Consider the following 19,917-nt stretch of genomic DNA (forward strand, 5'->3'; position numbering starts at 1 on the left):
TCCAACCCGGTGTGGTGCAAGTGCCCCCAAGTGTCACATGGAAGGGCTGTGCCAAGCTCGGGCTGTGCCAAGCTGGCATGAGCTGCCTGTGCCAAGCTCAGGGTGAGGGGGTGCCCCCTCCCCACACCCAGGAAGGAAGCTGCGAGCTGAGGCCTGGAGGAGGGAAGGAGCCCACCAGGAGGAGGAGGAGGGCAAGATGGGCGGAGAGAAGGGTGTTTCATGCAGGGCTGGAGCAAGTGCCTGGCGGGCTCTAAAGAAGAGGGAGCTATGGGGGGCAGGTTGGGGGGGCGGACAATGGCAGAGCCAGGTCCCGTGGCAGGGGCAGACATACCTAGGTACACACTTTAGAAAGGCTGTTCTGGTTGGTGCGTGAGTGGATTGGACCAGCCCAGGTTAAAGGCAGGGAACCGGGTTTCCTCATCTGTAAAATGGGGTCGTAACACCAACCTCACAGGCTGGGACAGGAGCAGAGGTGGAAACTGCAAAGGTTCTGCTGCTGGGACTCCTCCATCAAGTGTGGCCGAGAGCATGCGCCTGGGACGGGGTGGGACCCGCAGAGGCCCAGGAGTAGCAGAAGCTGTCACCCCCGCCTGCCCTAGCTGCCTCCTGCATGTGGCACCGCGTGCACACGTGCCCACGCTTGCCGACTCAGAGAGCGAACAGCAGCCACTCCCAGCCCCAGTGGGTGACAAGGCCGGGCACGTCATGCAGGCACCGTGATGCCTCCCTCTTGGCGTTGTCAATCATTTGGAGTGAGACCAGTTCATAGAGCAAACATCCCTGTGTAGGTCCTCCACGAAGGGTAGCTGCTGTGTTTTTGGACAACGATGAAACAGCGGCTGGGGGCCAGGGAGGGGACGGTGAGGCCTGGAGTCCTGCTCCTGGCACCCAGCACCTCCGTGTCGCAGCCACGAGGGAGGCTGCAGGCCTCGCTAGATTACCCTCCATCTCTAAGTCCGCAGCCTGGTCCGGCCTCGCCACCACTCCTGTGGACCTTGCAGCTCCAAGAGCCCCGGCTGCAAGGGGCTTGCTGCCTCCACGCTGGGCCCACGCCCCATTCTCCACCCTCAGCCAGCGGGAGCTTCGCGACGGTGAGCAGAGCCCGTCGCTGTCCTCTCGGAGCTCCCCATGGCTCCCCATTGTCGTGAGGATGAACTGCCCCCTCCTTTATTCGGGGTGCTGTGGCGCCCCTCCCTGCCAATGTGTTCTCCCGCCCCGCTCCCAGTCACTCTGCTCCATCCATGGTCCCCCGTCCCCAGGTCCCTCCCTGTCTCAGGGCCTTTGCACTTTTTGTTCATGGGAAGCTCTGTCCCCAGGTGTTTATGTGGCTGGCTCCTCTGTGTCCTTCAGCTAAAATGACATTTTCCCCAACGGAGACCTACTCTGACCAACCCATCCAGAGTTAAGTCTCCTTATTGCCTCCCCAGGTTTATTTTCTTCATGGCACCCATCAGCCTCTGAAACCTTATCCATTCATTTACTTTCTTGCTGGGGGTCAAAATCCAGTGTGAGCTCCGTGAGCAGAGGGGAGAGGAGCAATGTCCAGCACGTAGTGCACTTTCAGTGTGGAGTTTGCTAACAAAACAAACGAATCAGTGGACGGTGAGGGAGAGGGTGGCAGTGGCGGGCAGAGGTGGCGATGGCAGTGACAATGGTGCAGGAGGAGGAGGAGGTGCTGCGGGACTCTGGTGAGGACAAGCTGGCTCCCTAAGGCACCGTGTCTGTGGCTTGCTGGCTCTGTCTGTGTCCAGGGCTGCATGGACACATGGTGCCCTCAGGGCTACCCCAGAGCGTCCTCCAGTCCACAGAACACTCCAGAGCCCAGCCCTCCTCCCTGTTTAATACGCAGCTTAAACTTTACACTCCCTGTGTAAACACCGCGGCACCTTCTCATCCGTTCTGGGCCTCACCAAAAATAAAAATATTTTGGTAGTGCAAATAAAAGCAAATATTTGACACCACTTGGCATTTTTCAGTGCATTAATTAGCAATTTGCTGGATAAATATTGCTGTGTAAGCCAACAATCACTTCCCAATAATTACAGGCCACATCAGATGTTACAGGAAAAGCCCCTGGCGTGTGCTCCAGGAGGCTGCGGGCTGGAGAGACCCACCCGAGCCCGGGGACCTGGGCCGCTCGGTGCCCCACAGGTCGCTGGAGCAAATGTGAGAAGCAGTTGGCCACGGTTTGCGATGAGAACGGGAGCCGGTCTAGGGCAGTGGTTGCCTGCGCGGGCTTGGCAATCCGACAGGCCCAGGGCAGGGAGCCCCAGATCAGCCACTCGCCGGCTCTGTGACCTTGGGCAGGGCAGTTCTCTCTGAATCACAGGTCCTCCATCTGCAAAATGGGTATAATAAAAGTTCCTATCTCACAAGATTGTTCTAAGGTTGAAAGGATGGAGTAGGTGTGCTTAGCACACGGTGCGCGCTCAGCACATACGGGCTGTTGGTTGTTATTGATGCTGTTTTCCTTCTGGGCGACATGCTCGGGGTCTGCTCTCTCTCCGCCCCACGTGTCTTACCGTTAAGCTCTTACCCAGTGCCACTACCCGAGGAAGGTGGGGGATTAAATCTTTGCCCATCACCTCTTTGCTCAGCCCCTCTCCAAAATATCTTCCTGGCCTGTGAAGCGAAATGCTAATGACCAAGTGTGCACCGTCCCCAGCGCCCTGCTTGGCTGGGATGGGGGAGGGCAGGGTGGCTCCTGGGTGGGGAGCTGTAGGGCCAGGGCTGCAAGACGGGCACCCTCTGCTCTGAGCTGGATGGTCTCAAGCCTGGGAAGTCCTGTGATTCGGGAAGATTGGCCTGAGCAGGTCGAAAGGGGCGAGGACGGGCAGGCTGCAGAAGATGATAGCAAACTGAGATTTTTTGTTTAACTGCTGCCTCCCTCCTCCCATTCCTGCTGGAATTTCTGCAGGGATGTAAAAACACGGGGCACGGAGGATGCTTGCCACCAGGAACACAGGGGAGGATGACACTGATGCATTAGAAACTGGGAGAATTTCTACAGACACTGGAGGAAGCTGCCCGGGGAAAGGGCACTGGGACACGCTGTGTGAGCAGGAGCCGTCCTGGAGGAATCAGAGCTTCCTGTGATCTCCCAGCTACTGCGTGCGGGACCCCGGGCTGAGAAAGTCGCGCACGCATCGTCCCACAGTAACCCGTCCTCACGGCACGGGCCGAGGTGGTGTCCTGACCCTGTTTTGTACAAGAGGAAGGCGCGGCCTGGGCGTCTCTCACTTGTTCACAGCTACTCGGCTAATGAGCGGCTGAGCTGGCACTTGAGCCAGCTCCCTCCAACTCCCGAGCCCATGTTAACCCCAGGCGAGGCGGCCCCCCTAAGCATGGGGGAGCCCGTCAGAACCCCGTAGCCCTCCGGAGCGCAGGGAGGCAGAGCCTGAAGGTGAGGCGGGCTGGGGCAGTAGGTGGGAGCAGCCTCTGAAAGTGCAGCCCTCGTGGGAGGCTGGCTCCGCAGACGGCTGCGACCTCAGCTGGGTCGTGGGGTGGCTGGCTGCACCAGGTAGGGATGGAGGGCCACACCCCAGCCACCTTGGAGCTGCACCAGCTTCCGGACTAGGCTCACTCGCAAAGCGCTGACACTCCCGGTGCACCTGTGCCCGGCGGATCGCCGTCTCATTCCCCGTAGACATCGACACTCAGAAACGGGGGAACCCCAAATGCTCCCCTCCTCTGGGCTCTCCTGCTCCCCTCGTCGGGGCCTGGAAGACTAGTGCGGGGTTCTTATCTCGAGCCTCGGGGACGGACACATGAGGGTGAGTGGATGGGGGACAGCACGGGCCAGGCAGCGGTTCATCCTAAAGGAATCGATGCAAACGTTCCCGCCCCCAGACGAACGTCCCGCTGCAATCAGCAGATACCTTTAGAGAAATCTCCAACCTGTGCGCCCACTGAGATTCGAGGGGACATTGTGTATCTGAAAAAGGTATACTCTGAGATTGGAAAAGACTGTTTTTAGCTGAAAAGTGCAATTGCTGCATCTCAAAAGGCAACGCAGGCAGCAAACAGCAGGTTGAAGCCGGCAGAAGAATGGAATGGAGTCGTCCAGAAGATGGGTCTCAAGACATCCGCCCATAATCATGAGAAAGGAATGAAGGATGAATGTGCCCAGTAAAAAGATACCTTGAAAAAAGGTCCCATAAACAGAACAAAATAAACAATAGTCAAAGGTAAAATTTCCCTTTGAACATTAGACAAAATTAACAAAGAGACCTGTAAGTAGGCAAAATAATTGGATTTCAAGGACTAAGGGGGAAAATCTTATATGCATGTAGGCAGGAAAAAACTTGTTGCCAACTATATTTATTATAGAATAGATTTGGCTAGTGTACAGAGGGCCACAATAACAATGGCTAAAACAATAGAAAAATATTTCTCTTTCATGTAATAGTACAAAAGTATGTGATTCTAGGTTTGCACATGAACCCTGTTAAGTAAACCTGATCTACAGCATATTAAAAGAAAAACACATCATGACCAAATGAGGTTTATTTTGTGAATGTACAAATTGTTCAGTATTAGGGGATATACTAATACTATTCATTGTAGTAATGTATCTAAGGAGAAAAGCTACCTTATCTTCTTCATAGATATCAAAAATACATTTGAAAAAATTCAACATTCACTTTTGATAGAATCACTTAATAAAATGAGGACAGGTGGATTCTTCCCTAATATGATGAAACACATCTGCGGTGGCACAAAAGTCAATGTCACGCTTTATGAGAAAGCACTAGAAGGATCTCCATTAGTTTCCCCATCAAAATCGGAAGCAAAACAAGAATATTTCCAATAACACTATTGCTAAGCATTGAGCTGAAGGTACTAGCCAAAAGAAATTAAAGGGATAAAAAATTAGAAATGGAAGTCAAACAACATTATTTGCTGATAATATGATCATATATCAAAAAAAAAAAACCACTGGAGAATCAAATTTAAAACTACTATAAACAGCAGGATAATTCAACAAGGTGGTGGGGTGCAAATTGATATGTGGGAAGTTAAAAGTTTTTGTATATAAAAACAAACAGGAGATATAATGGAAGAAAAGTCCTCATTTATAATAGGAAAAATCTAGGAATAAATTTATCAGAAAATTTGCAGAACCTGTAAGACAAACTCTTCTGAGGGATCTAAAGACTTAACAACTGGGAAAACATACAGTGTTCTTGGGTAGGAAGATGCAGCATTTTGAAGAACAGGCAATTTCTTCTCAAGTTGATTTATAAATGTAATGCAATCTCAAAGTATCAATATGCTTTTTATAAAAAGAAAAACTAGACAATTGATTCTAAAATTTATATGAAAAAAATGCAAGTAAGAGTAACCAGAAATACTGAAAAAGAATTGCCACAGATGGTGCTAACCGTATAGTGTTTAGAGACCCTCATTACTAAAAACTAGGCTATCTGGTCCTATTAGAGACAAATAGGCCAAGAGACGAGAAAACAAATCCACCATTTAGAGCCCAATATGGACAGAACTTTAGTATAAGTCCAAAGTGCCAATTCAAGTAGAAGTGTGTGGTAGCGAAATGTGTGATGTTATATAGACTAAGCCACAGCCACAGTGGGAGACTTTGCATTGCTCTCAGTACCTCACTTCTCCAATATTAATAGATAGCAAATAAATAAAAATATGAGATCTAATTAATATTATCTATAAGCTTATTTTTGGTGAGGTTTTTGCTACAACAAGAAATACATATTGCTTTCAGATGCTCATGGAACATTTTTAAAAATTGATCATTAACTTAGCCAGAAAGAAGACACACTATTTCCCCAAATGGAGAAATTGTACAGGCCACATTTTTTTCTGACCTCAATGCAATGAAACTGGAAATTAATTACAAAAAGAATAAGACAAATATCTTCTTAAAAATGAAAAATCACTCTGCTAACTAATTATTTTGTGAGCTAGGAAACTAGACTGCAGTTGCAGAATATTTAGAAAATAAGACAATGACAAAACCACACTTTAACACGTATGGGATGCAGCTATTCCTGTACTCACAGGATAATTCACAGCTTTAATTGCTTTTATTATTAAGTGAGCAAGAATGAAAATAAATGAGCTAAGCATCCAATGCAAGAAATTGAAAAAAGAGCAAAATGGAAAACAGAAGAAATTAATAAAGATACTAGCTGTCTTAGTCTATTGTGTGCTGCTATAATAGAATATCTGATACTGGGTAGTTTATAAAGAACAGAGATTTATTTCTTGCAGTTCTGGAGGCTGGGAAGTCCAAAGTCGAGGGCCTTGCATCTGGCAAGGGCTTGCTTACTGGTCATCCCTTAGCAGAAGGTGGAATGGCAAGAGAGCATGCACAGGAGAGAGAGGAAGGGGCTGAACTCATCATTTTATCCAGAACCCACTCACATGGTAACTAACTAACCTGCTTCCATGATAATAGCATTAATCCATTCAGGAGGGCTGAGACCTCGTGACCTAATCACTGCTTAAAAGTCCCACCTCTCAACAGTGTTGCCTTGGGGATTAAGTTTTCAACACGTGAACTTTGGGGGACACATTCAAACCATAGAAATAGCTGAAATTAATGGTATAGAAAAATTTAAAAGCAGAGATTATCTAAAAGCCAAATGCTGCTTCTTTAGAATCATCTACAGAAGAAACAATTTTCTGGTAAGATGAATTAAAAAGAATGTAAAAGAGAAGGCAGTATCATAAATGAGAAAGCAGTCAAAACCATAGATGATGAGATAATTTTCAAATTATGAAAGAATGTTACATGATTTAAAATCTCATGTAAAAGAATGTTACATGATTTAAAATTTTAAAAATCTCAAAATGAATAATCTTCTAGGGAATCATAAAGTAATAACACACAAATACACAAATAACTACCAAGTTTAGAATATAGTTAAAATCACTGGGCCCAACTGATTTTGTAGGATATTCTTTCATAACCAAGCAAAGAGATAATTTCATTTGTACCAGAGTATAACAGATCCAGAAAGCTTCCCAACTCATGCTATGGATTTACATGGGCTCTGGATACTAATTAGTGTGTAAACTTCATGAAAAACTCTGTTGGGATTAGAATCATATTGAATCCATATATCAGTTTGGGAGCACTGCGAGATACTGAGTTTCTCCGAGTATAAAATGATAGATCCTTTTATTTATGTAGGATTTTTTGAGTCTTTCACCAATCTTTGAAACTTTCTCTATAAAATTCAAACACACTTCTTGTTAGATTTATTCTTAGATACCTTATAGGTTTTGTTGCAATAGAATTTTTTTAAATTAAAAATTTGATGGCCAACAAATACGTGAAAAGATGCTCAATATCACTAATCATTAGATAAATGCAAATTGAAAACACAATGAGACATCACTTCAAACCCATTAGGATGGCTACTATCAAAAGAACAGAAAGAAACAAGAATTGACAAAGATATGGAGAAATTGGAACCCTTGGGTCCTATTGGTAGGAATGTAAAATGGTGTAGCTGCTATGGAAAATAGCATGGTGGATCCTCAAAAGATTAAAAACAGAATTATCATATGATCCAGCAAACCCATTTCTGAGTATCCAAAATTATTGAAAACAGGATCTTGAAGAGCTATTTGCATATCATGTTCACAGCAGCACTACTCACGATAGTCAAGAGGCAGAAGCAACCCAAATGCTTGTTGATGGATGAATGGATATATAAATATAATGGAATATTACTAAGCCTTAAAAAGAAAGAAAATTCTGACACATGCTACAACGTGGATGAACCTGGAGGACATTATGTTAAGTAAAATAAGTCAGTCACAAAAAGGCAAATAGTGTATGATTTTACTTATATGAGGTACCAAAAGCAGTCAAATTCATAAAGACAGAAAGTAAAGTGTTAGTTGGCAGGAGTGGGGAGAAGTAAATGAGGAGTTATTGTTTAATGGGTAGAGAATTTCAGTTTTGCAAGATGACAAAGTCCTGGAGATCTATTGGACAATAATGTGAATGTAGTTAACATAATGAACTGTACATGTAAAAAGGGTTAAGGTGGTTAATTTTGTATGCTTTTACCACAATTTAAAAAAGTTTTTAATTATAGAAAAAAATGTGAACTGTTGTCACTGGAGCATAGAAATTAAATATAATTATGTTCACTTTAGTATATTAATCTTATATCAAGAAACCATGCTCAGCATTTCTATGTGCTGTAATAGACTGTGTATAGATTCTGTTGGATTTTTTTAATGTAGATAATCATATCATCTGCAAGTAATAACAGCTTTGTTTTTTTCTTTTCAATCCTTATACGTACATTTCTTTTTCTTGTCTTATTGTGTGATCCATAGCTTCCAGTACACTGTTAAATAAAGTTGTTATAAAGGAGATCTTTGTCATAATTCTGATTTTAAAGAAAATGATTAATTTTATGTATCAGCTTGATTGGGCCATGGGGTGCCAAGATATTTGGTCAAACATTATTCTGGGTGTGTTTGTGGGGCGTTTTGAAGGAGATTAACATGTTAATGGGTAGACTGTGTGAAGCAGATTGCCCTCCCTGGTATGGGTGGCCCTCATCTCATCAGTTGGGTACCTGAATAGAACAAAAAGGCTGACCTTCACACAAATGGGAGGGGACATCTGACTGAAGTGTCTTGAGTTGGGACATGGTTTTTTACCTGCTTTTGGTCTCTTACAGAGACGTTGGCTCTCTTGGGTCTCCAGCTTGCTGACTGCAGATCTTAGGACTTAGGACAGCAGATCAGCCTCCATAATTGCATGAGCCAAGTCTGTATAATAAATCTCTCTGCCTCCATCTCTGTCTCTGTCTCTTTTTGTGTGTGCACGCACACACAAACATACACACACACACTTTATTGGTTTTGTTTCTCTGGGGAACCCAGACTAGTACAACTGGGATTATCTGTTCATTGAATGGTAGAAGTTGACTTTTACCACCTGGGCCTGGTGGGGTTTTCTGGGTGTAGGAGCGGTTAGATTTTTACATTGATGATTACATTCTTTTTAATGATTACAGGTCTTTTCAGAGTCTCATTCTTCCCGAGACAATTTTGGTAAATTGCACATTCCAGAAAATTAGCCATTTTGGACTAGATTTTCCATTTTATTGGCATAAAGTTGTTTAAAACATTCTTTTGTAATTTTGAAAATTATTGCTTTTGCTGTGTTTCTTTCCTTTGTTAATTCCTGCTATCATTATTTGTGCCTCCTGTTTTTCTTACCTGGCCTTGGGCTTTGTTGATTTTTTCATTGTTTGGTTTTAAATTAAGTTATTTTCTGATCCTTTCTTTATTATTTCCTTCATTTTTCTTTCTTTTGGTTACTCTGTTATTCTTTTTCTAATTTCTTAAGTTGGGTTCATAGCTCATTAGTTTTCAGTCTCTTCTTGTCTAATATAAATGCCCTGTGAGTACTACTTTAGCTGCATCCCATAAGTTTTGATATGTAATATTTGAATTATCCATAATTAGTTTTCTTTGATCCATAAGTTATTTACAACTATGCTATAACATGAAGTTTAATTGCTCATATTTTTATTAACTCTAATTTAATTGCATTATGGTCAGAAGAAATGCTCTGTATGCTAACAACTCTTTGGAATTTGTTGAAATTTGCTTTTTGACCTTGTATCTGTCAATTTCTGCAAATACTTCTCATGTACTTAAAAAGAATGGGTTTTCTATAATTGTTTGTTGCAGGATTCTGTTTGTTATATCAAGCATGTTAACTGTCTTATTCAAATCTTCTTTATCCTTGCCAAATTTTTGTCTTCTTGATCTATAAATTAATGAATGAATTTCAATGAACAGATAATCCCAGTTGTATTAGTAAGGATTCTCCAGAAAAACAGAACTCATAAAGTGTGCTCAAAAAAAGAGACTATTTAACATTTTCCACTATGATAGTAGATTTGTCAATTTTTAAAATAATCTAGTACATTTTTATTTCATACATTTTGTGAAACTGTGGTATTAGGTACATATATAATAATAAATAATATAATGTAATTGTTATATATTATAGGTGAAGTGTTCCTTTTATCACTGTCATTTATGATACTCTTTGTATCTAATGATACAAAGTATGTTTGTTAAAGTATGTTTCCCCACTTGATATTAATATAGCCAACCCAACTTTTATTTGGCTAGTATTTGCTTTGTATAATTTTTTTATCTTTTTGCTTTCAATATTTTTGTCCACAAATAATTGGATTTGGATTTTTAATAATCAATCTGAACATCTGATTTTAAATGAATGGAGTTTTGTACATTTATATTTATTGTAAGCCAATATGCCTATATTAAGTCTACTACATTATTTCGTATGATTCTGGTTATCATTTTTTTTTTTTTGAGTCAAAGTCTTGCTCTGTGCCCAGGGCTAGAGTGGAGTGGTGTCATCATAGCTCACTGTAACCACACACTCCTGGGCTGAAGTGATCCTCCTGCCTCAGCCTTCCAAGTAGCTGTGACCACAGGTGCACACCACCACACCTGGCTGATTTTTCTATTTTTTTGTAGAGATGGGGTCTCGCTTATGCTCAAGCTGGTCTTGAACTCCTGGCCTCAAGTGATCTTCCTGCTTGGGCTTCCCCAAATGCTAGGATTACAGGCAAGAGCCACTGCACCTGGCTTATCATGCTTTTTATTTGCTTCTTTTGGAGTGGTTGAATTTATATTCCCTTTCCTCTTTCTGCATCCTATTTCTAGTGCTTACCTTAAAATTTTTTAAATAAACCTTTAATTTTAGAATAATTGTAGATTTACAGAAAAATCATGAAGCTAGAACAGACGTTTTCATATAACCCACTTAGTTTTCCCATTAATATAGTTCATTTGTCACAACTAATGAACCAATATAGATCCATTATTGGTACCTAAAGTGTATATTTTATTCATACTTCCTGAGGATTTCCATAATGTTCCATTCCAGGATCCCATTCAGGGGACCACATTTATGTCTCCTTGGGCTCCTCTTGGCTGTGACAGTTTCTCAGATTTTCCTTGTGCTTGATGACAGATTTGAGGAGTACTAGTCGGGTTTTTGGACTGTCCCTCAGTTGGGATCTGTCTGCTGTTTTCTCAAGATCAGACTGGGGCTATGGGGTTTGAAGGGGAAGACCACAGAGGCGATGTATCATTTTCACATCATATTAAAAATACATACTGTGCACATGACATGCCTGTCGATGTCAACCTTGATCACCTGTCTGAGCCAATGTGTGTCATGTTTCTCCTCTGTAAACTTACTGCCCTCTTTTTCCGTATTCTACTTTTTGGAAGGAAGTCACTGGGTGCAGCCCACATCTAAGGGGGGGAAATTATGCCTCATCTCCTTAAAGGCAGATAGCTCTACAGATTATTTGGAATTCTTCTACGTGGGAGAGTTATCCCTTCTCTCCCATTGTTTATTCGTTCAGTCATTTATTCAATATCAGAATGGACTCACGGATGTGTTATACTTTGGGTCATAATCCACTACTCCTTTATTTATTTTCTTGCTCAAATTGTTTCAACTTTGGCCCTGGGGAGCTTGTTCAGCTGGCTCCTGTGTCCTTTTGATATGCCTCTATCATGTGTGTTTGGATGAATATGTATGTGTGTGGGGGTGTGCGTTCTAGCACTTTCTTACTGTCCCCCAGTACTAGAATCAGCCATTTCTCTAAGGAGCCCTTGCTTAAAATATATTAAGGCTGATCCATAATAATGACTCTCATCTTTCAAAACCCTAAACACCTTACCTCTGAACACCGTCTTAGGCTCACATGGTATTCTTGTCCAGTAATTTAGTCCTGTCTTATTTTTATACTTCCAAAATCCATCATTATTATTGACCCATTCAGCGCACACCTTCTTTAAACATTTCCTTGTTCATTATTGCTGTTGTATCTTAGTCTTTCCTTCTGTGTCCAATTTAGTTCTGCTTGAAATACATCCTCTAATGGTTCTTGCAGAAGCAGTCTGAGAGTTACATTTCTTTCTTTCTTACTCTTGAGTGATAGTTTGGCTATATAGGGTTCTAAGTTGACAGTTATTGTCCCTTATCATATTGAAAATATGATTCCATTGTCTTCTGGCTTCTATTATTGCCAGAAGTCTGCTGTCAGTCTGATTTCCATTCTCTATTGATCTTTCTTTTCTCCCTTATTATTGTTAAAGTTCTTTGCTTTGCTTTGTTGTCTTATAATTTCATTATGGCATGTCTTTACCATACGAATTTATTTTTATTTATTCTTCTCAGGACACACTGGACTACTTGAGTTGTGAATGCTTAAACATTTTTATTATTATTTTAAATTGTGATAAAGTACACATAACATAAAATTTACCGTCTTAACCATTTTTAGGGGTACAGTTTGGTGGCATTAAATACAGTCACACTGTTGTGCAGCCATCACTACCATCTATCTGGAGAATTCTTTTCATCTTGCAATACTGAAACTCTGTACCCATGAAATAATAGCTCCCCATTCCTCCCTTCCCTCAGCCCCTGGAAACTACTTTCTGTCTGCATGAGTTTGACTACCTTTGATACCTCATATAAGTGGAATCATACCGTAATTCTCTTATTGTGACTGGCTTATTTTACTTAGCATGATGTCCTCAATGGTCACCGGTATTGTACCAGGTATCAGACTTTCTTTCTTCTTTAAGGTTTTCTTTTTCTTTTTTTTTTTTGAAACAGAGTCTCGCTTTATTGCCCAGGCTAGAGTGAGTGCTGTGGCTCCAGCCTAGCTCACAGCAACCTCAATCTCCTGGGCTCAAGCAATCCTCCTGCCTCAGCCTCCCGAGTAGCTGGGACTACAGGCATGTGACACCATGCCTGGCTAATTTTTTGTATATATATTTTAGTTGGTCAATTAATTTCTTTCTATTTATAGTAGAGACAGGGTCTCGCTCTTGCTCAGGCTGGTTTCGAACTCCTGACCTCGAGCAATCCGCCCACCTCGGCCTCCCAGAAGGGAGGGCTTTTTAAGGTTTTAAAAAGCCCTTCCCTCATCTGTGCATGGTGGCATGTGCCTGTAGTCCCAGCTACTTGGGAGGCTGAGGCAGGAGGATCACTTGAGCCCAGGAGTTTGAGGTTGCTGTGAGATATGATCAAGCCACTGCACTTCAGCCTGGGTGACAGAGCAGGACCTTGTTTCTATTAAAAATAATAGTAACAATAATACTAAATAAATAAAAATAAAAAGTCTTTCTTTTTAAAGCTAAATAACATTCCATTGTGTGTGTGTGTGTGTGTGTGTGTGTGTGTGTATGTGCACTGCGTTTCGTTCACTCATTCATCTATTGATGAACATTTGGGTTGCTTCTACCTCTTGGCTATTGTGAATAGTAATGCTACGAAGATGAGTGTGTGAATATCTCTTCAAGATCCTGTTTTCAATTCTTTTGGATACATTAATATATACGGAAGTGGGATTACTAGATCACATGATAGTTCTATTATTAAATTTGGGGGAACGGCCGTACTGCTTTCCACAGCAGCTGCGCCGTGTTCCATTCCCGCCAGTGGGCACCAGGTCCCGGTTTCCCCAACGTTCCTTATTTTCTGTTGTTTCCTGGTACCCATCCTAATGGGTGCGAAGTGGCATCTCGTTGTGGTTTCCATTTGCATTTCCGTAATGAGTAGTGCATTGGGTGTCTATGGGTGAGTTGTGAAAACTGTAAACCAATCCTGGGTCATTCTCAACCCTTGTCCCCTTGACTGCGGCTTCTCCCATTCGCTTCACTTCCTCTCTTCTATGTCCACACCAGAAGACGAGATTTCCCCTCAAGCCGATACTCCACTGAGAGCACAGACCCCAGGGACGTCAGGTCTGACTTCTCCCCTACCTCACAGCCGCAGCCTTGTCCTTGTCTGCAGTCCCTGCGAAGCACGAACTCCCCCCCCCGCCCCTTTCCCGGCAGCTGCACTGGCAGCCGTGTGCTCCCCTCCTGGTTTCAGTCCCCCCTTCCCCCTGTTTCTTGCTTCTGGAAATTTTCTCTACTCTTCTGTAAGTTCGAGTATTTGCTACACTGCATTGAGGATTTCTGGGTGTTTGTGGCAGGAAGATTTTGAGAATATCGGATCCACACTATTTCCAGAACTAGAAACCCTTCCAAATCATTTGCAAAGCTAAATAAACCTGACAAAAGATCGCACGAAAAAGGAGGCTGCAGGCTAATCTCATTTACAAATATAGATGCAAACATCTTAAATAAAATATTAGCAAATTGAATCTAGCAATATATTAAATGAATACTCCACAATGACCAGGTAGGGTATATTATTGGGAAGCAAGGACAGTTCTATTTTCGGAACTCTATTAATATAATTCATCATATTAATAGGCCAAAAGGGAAAACCAGGAATGATAAAAAGCCATTTGATAACGTTCAGCGTCCATTTTGTAGAAAAACTCTCTTGGCAAAGTGAAAATAGAAGGAACCTTCTTCAGCCTGGTGAGAAAGGCTCAGGCAGACATCCCATCCTGGAGGGGAAGGCGGCTCCATCGGGGACCCCGTGAATTTGGAGAGGGTCCCCTCCAGTCCTGCTCGGCCCGGCTGCTCTGCCCCTGGCTGAGAGTAAACCCTGGACTCCCGCTTCTCTGCTCAGTTGGGGCAAAACCTCCTCCACGGAGGAGCCTCGGCTGTGGTGCTTTCCGAGCACACGCTCTGGACCAGGGGACGAGGATGGCTGCGTCATGTTGGACAATCTGCGCCACTTGCTGAGCTTCTCTGAGCCTCAGTTTTCCCATTTGGGAAATGGGGCTAAGGTGCTCTGTTCCATGGGGCAGCCAGAGTGAAGGCCCTGGCGCACGGCAAAGGCTCACCGAGTACTGTCGCTCAGCTCTTCCCTCCCGCCCAGCCTCCTTCCCTGCTTCTCCTTTGCAGCACTGAGTCGCCCTCCTCTTCCATGCCCGATGACCCCAGGCCTGGCCAGCTCAGGCTCAGACCTCTACTGAGCCGGCTGGGAGGGACCCTCCAGTTGGCATCCAGAGACAGGCAGGGCGGTGCCTGGGGCCTGACTGGGGCTGGCCGGGGCTCTCCGAGGGCTTCCTGCCCCAGGGGATGGGTCAGTGAGTTCTGGAGCCCATGCGGTCCTCTAGCACCGGCCCCTGTGTGGGAGGTTTCTGCACTCGGGCCTAACAGGGCGGTCCAGGGTGGGCAGACCCCAGCTTGAACAGGAGAGTGCCTGCCCCTCTGTGAGTGCCGCCCCGTCAGCTTCTTCCTCCTGGCTCCTGCCCTGGGGCAGAGTCTGGGTCACGGCCCCACAGCTTGGATCGAGACCAAAGCCAAGTCAAGCCTCCAGGCTCCACCCTTGGGTCCCTGCTGACCGCAGCCTCTTCTCTCCCTGGTCCCCGAGTGCCAGTGTTCTGCTCTCTCCCCTGTCCCAGACTCCCCTCCGCCCTCCCGTGGGTGTGACCTTCCTGTGTCATTTCTTGTATTGTCCACACTTTTTATTTCAAAACATCCCGGAGCCTTGGTGTCACCAGAGGGACCGCCCCTCCCAGGGGAGGGATGAGCTCATTCTTAGAGACAGTCAACGTGCCCAGCACCTCCTCCACAGGCTCTGACACGCCCGCAGGGCGGGGTTCCAGGCAACGGGGGCCAGTCCCTGCACCCCAGAGCTGCTGCTGTCATTCAAGCCAGCCGGTTCTAAGCCTGTCACCCTCTCTCATGCTTTCTCCCTGCGGAAACTGCCACGAGGGCTCTTGCCCACCCTCTCCCTTCCCCACCTGACTGAGCCTGTGCTTCCTGGCGTGGCCTCCCCTGGCATGGCGTGTCCTTCGCCCCTGGGACCTGCGAGTATGGCAGTCTTTGCAGTGGCGATGACGTCCTGGTGTGTTGGCCTCACCAATCCTGAGTGGTAATAAAACCTCCATCTGAGAGCAGCTGGCACAGGCTCAGCGGTGCCGAGGTAACAAACTGGCCTCCTGGTCTCAGTGGCTTAATGCACAAAGCTTGCTGTCGGCCTAGGTGACTCCCAGGACCAAGTCCCCCACGCAGTGGCTCAGAGGCGCCACAGCCCCGTAACTGCACCCTTGGGAACACGCCTCCCAGGCACCGTGGAGAAGGGGAAAGTGCTGGAGGCTTAAGATCAGCACTTAGATGCTTTGGCCCAGAAGCCACACATGCCACCCTTGCTCAGCCCATTGGGTAGGACGAGTCACGTAGGCCCACCTGACAGCAGGGTGGCCGGGGTGCCACCCGCAGAGAGCCCAGGAGGGGAAGGTGGGGGATGGGTGCACAGCAGGTGTCTCTGCCTTGTCCTGTCTCCCACATTGCCGGGCCAGGAAAAGGGACGCTTGCAGGTGAGGACGTTTTCCTCTCACGCTCACTGGAGACTGCCCTGGCTGGGACGGACCTAGCAGGGGCTGGCGGGGGTTGGCGGGAGCAGGAAGGGTGTGTTTGTCCAGGGACACCCTTGTTTTGTCGTCTCCCCCAGACATAGCAGCCCAGCCGAAGGGTGCCTTCCTCCAGAACTTAAAAAAAAAATTTAAAATTTAAAAAAAGAGACAAACAAACAACTCCAATCCCAACCGGGCAGAGACACAAATAGCGACTTTTAATTATATAATCTGCTTTTGATGAATTTATTTCTGACAGTTTTATAGGTTGACGAGAGAGTGCATTTTAGATGCAAAAAAACCCATTATTCATTCTGGGCTCTTTGAGCATAAAAATTGTCAAATGATTTTAATACAGTTTTAAGTTTTATGTTTATTGTCAAGGAAAAAAAAAGTCCACAGCAATTACTGAGTCACATGCCCCTTAAATCTTTATGTTTCTGACAGCAAGAACAATAAAATATGTTTTTGCCCAAACCTTTTACCGCTCAGATTGACGTGGCTTCAGCGACAGCTGCTTTTCTTCCATCTGAGAGCCGTTTATGAGAAAGCGAACTTAGCGCCGCTCCCCGGCGGGGGGCGGGGGCGGGAGCCCCACGGGCTCTGCAGAACCAAGCTCCTTGGCAGCCACGGCCGGGCCCAGGGCTGGGCCCAGGGAGGAAAGTGGGTGAAAGCAGGTGGGGCAAATCTGTGTTTTCACGTTGTCTTCAGGTCACCTTGTTGATCTGCAGGGGACTTGAAAAGGCACACCTTGCTGGATGTGAACCACTGGCCGCGGATAATCCTCCCATCGGAGAACCACCCAGAAGACACCTCTCGGTCGTGGAGCCTGCTAAGCACTGGCCCTGCTGTCTCGGTTTGGGCTCCTCCACAAGCAGAACTCAAGAGAAGGATTTCAGAGCAAGTGGTCCACTGGGGAAGTCGTCCCCAAAACACCAGTAGGGAGTGGGCAAGGGGGTGACAGTGATGGCGGATGAGCTGTCAGACAGATCACCATCGTGGACAACTGGAGCAAACCCTGCCAGGGAGCTTCAGGAGACACGGCAGAACCTCACCGTGCGCCGTTGGCCCAAGGCCGCTTGGAGGGGCAAGGACTCTGCAGGCCTCAGCTGCCCGAGGCCCGGCCGCCGCGCTTCCCCAGGCAGAGGCCTGCAGGTGCGATGAGCAGTAAGCTGCCTTCCGCTCGGAGACGCGAGTGCCTGGGCACGGGGAGCAGACACTCACGCACCTGCCTGCACATCCGCCCATGCAAAAGACAGCCTGCCACTCAGGCAACCTGGAGCCAATCAGCCACTGCATCCAAAGGACCGCCCATCGGGCAGGTAGCCCAGGTGTGGCCATCTCTCCTTTGCCAGTGCCACGCCCACGTGCTCCTTCTCTGCTTTGTGGCCCCATGCCAACCCGATCACAGAATCCAGCATCTCCATGAGGCCCCCAAACAAAAGCACGAGTGAATGATGTTCCCTGAGTATCTTTAGGGACAGTGGAGCTCGTGCTCCATGGCACAGCCCAAGGCCTTCTCCAGCTGTCCCTCTGCCCGGGATTCTGTGCTTGTCCCTCCCTCTCCCAGCGGCCAGCATGGTGGGCCCAATCCCACCCACCATGAGCTGCTGGTTGCTTAGCCCTCCGGGATGTAGAGCAATTCCGCTCTGCCCGGGTTCTCTCCCCAACCTTGTTGTTCCCACGCTTGGCATGTGCTCAGAGAAGCCAGGGCCCTCTGGTCAGGAGGGCCCAGGTCCAGGTCCTCTCTTTAGAGGGCAATTTGGCAAGACCATGCCCTTTGGAATGTCACCGCCACTCCAAGTGGCTCGTCAAGGTGGTTCTAGGGAGATGGGCGGGGCTGGGCTCTGCAGGACGGCTGGGCCCCAGGGCCGTGGAGGTACTGGTCAGGGATCTCTTCCCCACCACGCTGGTATGATGTGGGGTGAGGGGCACTGAGTCGAGGGCGCTGTGGCCAGGGCTTGGTCCAAGGCGAGTCGGCTGGGCCCAGTCTCCAGGAGGGGTTAAACCTTCAGGGTTGAAGGCTCGGCTGACCTGAGGTCCAGATCCCAAGAGTGTCTCTGGGTAGACACAGGCCTGAATCCCAGCCCCACGGGCCTGCGGTCTGGGTGGGGTCAGGGGTCGGGCCGGTCCAGGGTAGTGTCCTGTCCTCATGGGAAACTCACTGGGCCAGCCCGTTGCCTGAGGGCAGCAGTGGGAGGAGTGAGGTGTGGGGGCTGCAGGGAGAGCCCCACATAGCCCAAGCGCCCTCCCTGGGGGATTCGGGGAGAGCCTCTGATAGAATCACGTCTCGCAGGTCTGGATAGGCAGTGACCCCACAACGAGCAGGAGCCAGGCTCCTCCGGGGCCTTTGCCCAAGCCCTTTCTTCTGCCTGGAAAACTCTAGTGTAACCCACTCAGCTAACGCCTACTCATCCTTCAGGGCTCAGCACAGAAGTCACTGCTCCAGGGAAGCCTTCCTGGATTTCCCAGTCCTGCTCAGACCCCAGCGCCACGTGCTATCCTGTGCTTCTCAGTAGCACTTATTACATCTCATTCCATTTTTGGTAAGAATCATTATAATTCGTTGATTGTTTTTTTAGGTTCGTTTTTCTTCTAGGCTCTAAACATATGGGGTCAAGGTCATGGTCTGCTTTGCTCACTGTTCCATCCAAAAGACTGCATGGCGCCCAGCGGACAGCAGATCTAAGTTTCAAGCGGATGGTGGTGGGCGGATGCAACGGGCTTCGCTTCTTGTGGCACTTCAGCGAGCCCACTCCCTTTCCTCCTGCATGCACAGTGTCCCTCGACCAAGTCTGCCAGGGGACCGGAAGTGGCTGGAAGTGAGGCTCTCTGTGCAGCCCTTGGGCAGAGAACTCTGAGGCCCAGGGGACAGCAGAGCCACAGGTGGAAGGTGCCTGGGTTGCAGCGTGACTTCAGGGAGCAGAACATCCCCGCAAACACACACTGGCCTCTACTCCTTTACCCACGTGACAAATACGCCTCCTTGTATTGAGCTACCGAAGTTTGGAGTTTATTTGTCACAGCAGCAAGTGTGACGACCCGGCTCCTACAACCCTGGGACGGACGCCCCAGGAAGAGCCAGGGCTGAGCATTTCCCTGCTGTCGCTGGCTCTGTCTGGCTGCCGGCCCTTGGTCAGAATGTTCTGGAAGCATTTCCGGGAAAGAAGGAGCAGGTAGAATTCTCAGTCATTTGTTCCTCATACTCATCCTCTCCTGGGCAAGAGGGAGGGACCTGAGGATGTGGGGCAGGAGACAGTGGGTAGCAGTTTGGACTCTGAGGTGGGACAGTTGTGTGTTCAAATCCTGGCTCCATCTGTGACCTGGGGACAGTGGCTTGTCATTTCCGATAATAACGCCTGCAGCAAGGAGCTATGTAAACACTCAAAGAGCTCAAATGTGAAGCACTTAGCCGAGCGCCCGGCACCCAGGAAGCGCGCCGTAAAAGGGAGTTATCATAATTATTATGATTTTTCTCAGGTCTCAGCGTCTCAGTTGCAGGAAGCCCTGCATGGAAAGCCTTTTCTCTCGTTCCATTTTCAAGCCAGACGGCCCCATTTTTCTCCCAGTTTCCATGGTT

Source organism: Microcebus murinus, chromosome 12 (assembly GCF_040939455.1).
Source record: "Microcebus murinus isolate Inina chromosome 12, M.murinus_Inina_mat1.0, whole genome shotgun sequence".
NCBI lineage: Eukaryota > Metazoa > Chordata > Mammalia > Primates > Cheirogaleidae > Microcebus > Microcebus murinus.